Below are 6,000 nucleotides of genomic sequence, written 5' to 3'. Positions count from 1 at the left end.
TTTAAAATATTAAATTAATGTAATTTAATTAATTTTCAAAAACACAATATAAAAATTAAAAGTAAACATATGAAGTATATTATTATCTCTAAATTTTTTTTTTAATACGTATGAAAATATAAAGTATAATAATACAAAAATAAAATACAAAACTGTTTTATCCTGATCGAAGGTATTTGACAATCATACAATTATTCATTCCACTATAGATAAATGAAAACACGACGTCGTACACAAAATATACTGCCTCAACCAATGTGCAACAGACACACGTTATATTTATCTGTCTCCTTTTTTACAAACACTACAAAAAAATAATTGAATTACATCCAGAAACTAAAATAAAAATAAAATCACAGCATCTATAAATATCTCATTTCCTATCTTACGTTAGCCAAAAAGTTTCCAAAAAAAAAAAAAACACACATATCTAGAGAGAGAATTATTCGAAAACAAGAAAAAAAATGCTTCTCTTCTTAAAATCAATAAGTTCCAGATCTTTTAATCATCAAGATTTTAAGAACAATAATAGCAGCTGCAAGGAATTAACAACAACATCGTCGTCGTCGTTATCGTCATCGTCATCGTGTATATCGTTAACAGTATGGAGAAAATCACTTATATTTAGCTGTAAAGGATTTACAGTTATTGGGTCCGATGGAAATTTAGTGTATAGAGTTGATAATTATTCTGGTAGACGTGACCAAACTATTTTAATGGATGCTTCTGGAAAACCTATTCTCACTATATGTCGCCATAAGGTAATTGATACTCTCTCCGTTTTATTTTATCTGTCATATTTTATATTTTATTTTTCGAGAGTTAATGTTGTATCGACCATAGACAAAAGAACTACTTTTAATAAGTTTAACAAATATCAACAACTATTAATTAGGTAGACTAATTCTATCTTAGCAAATAACAACTCTACTTTGCCAACTTGATACAATTTTAAACCTCTTGTTTGGCCGTAGATTTAAAGTTTTGAAATTTGAAAATTTAAGTATTAGAAATTGTGTTTGAAGTCTAGAGATGTATTTTACTAATTGGAAATTTGAAGTCTAGATATGTATGGCCAAATACTAACTTAGTTTTATAGTTTTATTTTAATATATTTTTATTTGTAGTTATCTTTTATATAATTTAATAGCATTAAGAAATTTTAAATCATTAAGTCATCACTAGGAATATGAGCAAATTATAAAGGATATATCAATTTTTTTAAGTTTGATTTTTTTAAAAAAGGCAAGTATAGTAATTCCTTATGTTTTTTTTTAATATTTTTCATTAGTGAATATTCTGACTCGATCTTTTTTACCAGAAACTAAGGATAGTAGACAATAATTGGTTCATATATGAAGGAGAAGTACTTGGAGATCATGATTACAAGGCATCATCATTAAGAAAGAAGCCTATATTTTGTGTAAAGAAACAAATGAAGATTTTACATAGTAATATTAATGTACTTGCCCATGTTTATTATCATGGAACATCATCAAACAAGACATATTCTTATATTATTGAAGGGTCATATGCAAACAGAACATGTAAAGTGTTGGATGCAAAATCAAGAAATGTTGTGGCAGAAATTAGGAAGAAACAAGCAGTAATTGGTGGTGTTACTTTTGGATTAGAAGTTTTTGCATTAATTGTAATGCCAGGATTTGATTCTGGATTTGCCATGGCTATGGTGGTGTTGTTAGACCAAATGTTCTCCTAATTTATAAGTTGTTTCAATATATGTTAGTTAATTTTATGTAGCGATCACATTTGAGTAAATGTGATGTTATCACTTTATTATATGATCTTCGATAATATATCGCGATCGTCTAATATATAAGATAGGTAATTTTTATGGTTAGAATCTGGAGGCAAGCCAACAATAGGTTTATTATTTTATAAAATGATATCAAGATTAAATTCAATTTTATTTTTCGTATATCGAATATTAAATTTTAATATATTAAAACAATTTATGTTATAAATATTCAGATAAATTAACTAGACGCACAAATCAAAGTGTTTTTTTGCCTAGGACCAAAGATGGCCTCTCAAGTAATGGTTTCGACCCTAATAATGGAGAGTGTTAAGATGGAATTGGTGTTAAGTGTCCAATATTAATTAAGAAAATTAAGATGCAATGGGTGTTAAGTGTCCTATATTAATTAAGAATATTAAAATGCAAAAATATTATTTTTAGGATTGTGATATTTTAGAGATAGAATTAAATTCAAAATCAATCATTTTAATATGTGGTTTGATGTCGATCTAATTTACTATTATTGCTACTACACTATATTTAACCATTCTTTGGTGAGAAAGTGATACAAATAAACTAATGTTTGACTATAAATTTTGAAATTAAATTTTAAATTTTATCTTTAAATGATCATGAAATTGATTAGATATTTTGAAAATTTGATCTTCAAATAATTTTAAATTCTCAAAAATTAGCTTAGATTCGTTTTTATGACTTCGTAACTTTGACTCACAAAACTTTTATTTTTCCCGATAAACTGGTTAACCAAATATAACTTCAAATTCTAAGAATTACAACTTTAAAAACTTGTTTTTTTTGGAAATTTTAACATCAAAATCTATGACCAAAACGAAAGTTAATGTGGACATATATTTTTCAAAGTTAAATTTGTACTCATACTTTGCTATGTAGAGATCAAATCAAAGTTGTCTAGTTTGGTATTAATTGTATTCCTTTTGCTCAGAAAGACAAATTCAAGGACGGTGGCTGAATTGAAAACTCCAAAAAAAAAAAATGGAAATTAAACTAATCAATTTCTGGTATATTAATCATTTTTCTTCTTCTTCATCCAAATTAGTAGTGTGATTAGGTACTAATTAGCATAATAGAGCCATATATGAAGTAAATATAACAATTTACAATGTACCTTGTTATGAAGTCACTTTGTTAGGGAGGCTTAATTTTTTATGTAAGACTTTTCGACGTGAATTCAAATTTAATCAGGCTTCAATATACCGGACACGAGATATTATTTTTTTTACAAACTTTCTTACTATTTTGGAAAATAAGTATTAAGAAAAAGTTATAACAATTTTTTGGTGTCGATAGTTTAAAATTCCATCAAATTTTATACTTTTCAATAATCATTTTCTTTAAAAAAAAAACTAAAATGGAGATGCGGGGTATCGATCCCCGTACCTCTCGCATGCTAAGCGAGCGCTCTACCATCTGAGCTACATCCCCTTTTGTTTACTAAAATATGGAAATTTTTATTGAAAAAATTTGCAGGTTATTTAGTTCGAAAACCACTTATGATAAGATTAGCTTTTAGTCCCTGTTTAGTAATTAAAAATAATATGTATTGCATAATTTCTATGAGTAAATTGTTTTATTATAAAACCGTCCTTCATTAGTGTAAAATGTGTGAAAATATAAAGAGAAATTTTTGTCATTCTAAATATTTTATCCTGAGATAAATTATTTAAAACTATTGTTCCACCCAGAAGCAAAAATAATTTATGTCCACACTAATTATTAGTCATGAGATAAATCATCTTCAACTTTTACAACAAAACTAAAGTTATCCCAAAAATATTTTGTTTTATCTATGACACCAATAATATCTTTGAAATTTTACATCCAACTAGCAAGATTAGTATATTTAATGGTTGTTTATTTATTCTGTCCATGAATATGACACTAGTTTAGAATACCTTATTTGGTTTTCCATATCAATTTCACCATTATTGGGTCAATACTATTGTATTCCTCTATCTTATTATGATGCTATTTTATTTTCTTTAATTATATCTATTGTTTTCTTGTTCTCAATACCTTAGTTTTTTTTAGCATAGCTTTTTTACGTATATATTTTTTTAACTTGTTCTGAAAATACTATTTTTGAATAGAGGAATTTAACAAAAAAATCTAAGACTTTACGGTTTACCCAATGTAAAAATAAGGTTTGCAATTTGCATAAATATCGATTTCCCAAATTCAATTTATGAATTCACCGATCCAATAAAATAAAGTGATAACCTTCCCAAACTCGATTTATGAGATCACTAATTCGATAAAATAAAGTGACAACCTTATTTCGTAAAAAAAAATGGAGATGCGGGGTATCGATCCCCGTACCTCTCGCATGCTAAGCGAGCGCTCTACCATCTGAGCTACATCCCCATGGTGGCAAAAATTTTAGATTTATTTTTTCATATATGTTTATAGTTCTCACAAGGATCTTTACTTTTTACACATAAATCTAAAAGAACTATTTTTTTAAATTTATTTTGTAAGAATGCGAAAAAATCCCAATTCTACTTATCATTCAGATGATATTAAACATATACATTCTTTAATAAGATGTTTTAAAATTTCGTAATATACATTTTTACTTTATTAAATTACTTAATTTTATAAAATTAAAATAATTTGATAACAATATTCAATTAAATATTTACGAGAAATGATGAGCAATTGCTTCAAATTGATTGTTATGGAGCTTGAGTGGAGATCCAAAAATATCACTTCTCACGACTCAATTTATGATTTGTAATTTTACTTGTAAATATTATTAAAAAGAAATTAAAATATTAAACAAAAATTTATATATTTTAATCTCAAAAAATAAAAATAAAAATAAAATATAGTACTTTGCAGAAAGTACTCTTGTTCAATCCGAATTCCAACAAACCGCAATTTCCCTCTTTCATCTCACCCTAAATACTTCATTCAATTCAACGTATTTTGCCCTTTTTTTGTAATAACAAAATCGCCATGGAAGTTGATCAATTGAGCAGCAAGTGACCCGAATGGTAGAGTCCGACCCGGATGTTGCACCCTAAACGGATCGTCGTCATCAGTTAATCAGCCGGTGACTGGAGTTGATGAGATTTTTCTTCTGATAACAGGTAAAGCTTATAACTCCTTTTTTACAACAAAATTACATGGATTCTAAGAAATTAGTAGTTAATGTCAATCAAGGGGAAACACTTGAATATGATGAGTGTAATATTAGTAAAAACTGCAAAACTAAAGCGAATGTAAGCTTAATTGGAATCCGAAGGCAAAAGAATGGGAGATGTGCTGCTGTGATTACTGATCGAATTAGGCATAAGAAAGTATGGTTAGGCACTTTTGACACTGTTGAAGAGGCTTCACAAGCTTATTTCTCTAAGAAATCTGAGTTTCAGAATGAGAAATTAAGGAATCAAGGAAATAAGAAGAGTGAAAGAAAACGTGAAACGAGAAGTATTGTTGAGGTTTACAAGAGAGGAAAATATTATTCTGAGAAATCAGATGTAAAGCAAGGTAATGAAAATGTGAATGGTGAAGTATGTCACATGGAATCAACTTGGGAATCAGAAATTGATGTTGTGATCTTAAGTTCATTTAATGGAGGAACCGAGCAAAGGATTGATTCTCACGAAATAGGCAGTGTTGAAGAAGTTTTTCGTATAGCTAAAGAGGGATGCAGAGTGTTTAACTTAGGTTTAATGGCTAATGTTTGTGGCACAAAATCATCTGATGACTGTAACAATACTACAAGTTGCAATCCTAAAGTTAAGGTAAGCTTGATTGGAGCCAGAAGGCAAAAGAATGGGAGATATGAAGCTGTAATTACAGATCCATTTACGCATAAGAGAGTCCGGTTGGGGACTTTTGACACAGTTGAAGAGGCTTCACAAGCTTATTTCTATAAGAAGTCGGAGTTTGAGAAATTAAGCCATCAGGGAAATCAGCAGAATATACTGAAGAAGAATTGCGATCATATTCAGCAGCTTGAATCATCGTTTGTGGTGGCATCCTTAGATACTGTTGCTAGTGAAAGTGGAATATCTAAAAGAATCGATTCTCAAGGGGAAGAACCTAAATCTTCTAAAGCGACCTCATGCGTTGAGTCATCTGATGAGTGTTGTATTACTACAAGCTGTGATCCTAAAACCAGGATAAGCATAACTGGAATCAGGTAGTGGATCACCAGATATTGATATTCCGTTTTCAAATTTCATCTAACGGAG

General features: G+C 28.6%; 1 long non-coding RNA gene and 2 other non-coding genes across 3 annotated transcripts; 1 reads left to right on the top strand and 2 right to left on the bottom strand.

Annotated features, from left to right (window-relative positions):
- Nucleotides 1-370: 370 nt before the first annotated feature.
- On the top strand, nt 371-1,864 carry LOC101245190 (uncharacterized). The gene is made up of 2 exons (XR_011211334.1): nt 371-761; nt 1,322-1,864. It is a non-coding gene; the product is annotated as an uncharacterized lncRNA (long non-coding RNA).
- A 1,286-nt stretch (nt 1,865-3,150) lies between these two features.
- TRNAA-AGC (transfer RNA alanine (anticodon AGC)) lies at nt 3,151-3,223 on the bottom strand. The gene has a single exon. It is a non-coding gene; the product is annotated as a tRNA-Ala (tRNA).
- An 866-nt stretch (nt 3,224-4,089) lies between these two features.
- TRNAA-AGC (transfer RNA alanine (anticodon AGC)) lies at nt 4,090-4,162 on the bottom strand. Its single transcript has one exon. It is a non-coding gene; the product is annotated as a tRNA-Ala (tRNA).
- Nucleotides 4,163-6,000: the final 1,838 nt, after the last annotated feature.

The sequence above is a fragment of the Solanum lycopersicum genome, chromosome 8 (genome assembly GCF_036512215.1).
Source record: "Solanum lycopersicum chromosome 8, SLM_r2.1".
NCBI lineage: Eukaryota > Viridiplantae > Streptophyta > Magnoliopsida > Solanales > Solanaceae > Solanum > Solanum lycopersicum.
This window is presented reverse-complemented; position numbering and strand designations above follow the sequence as displayed.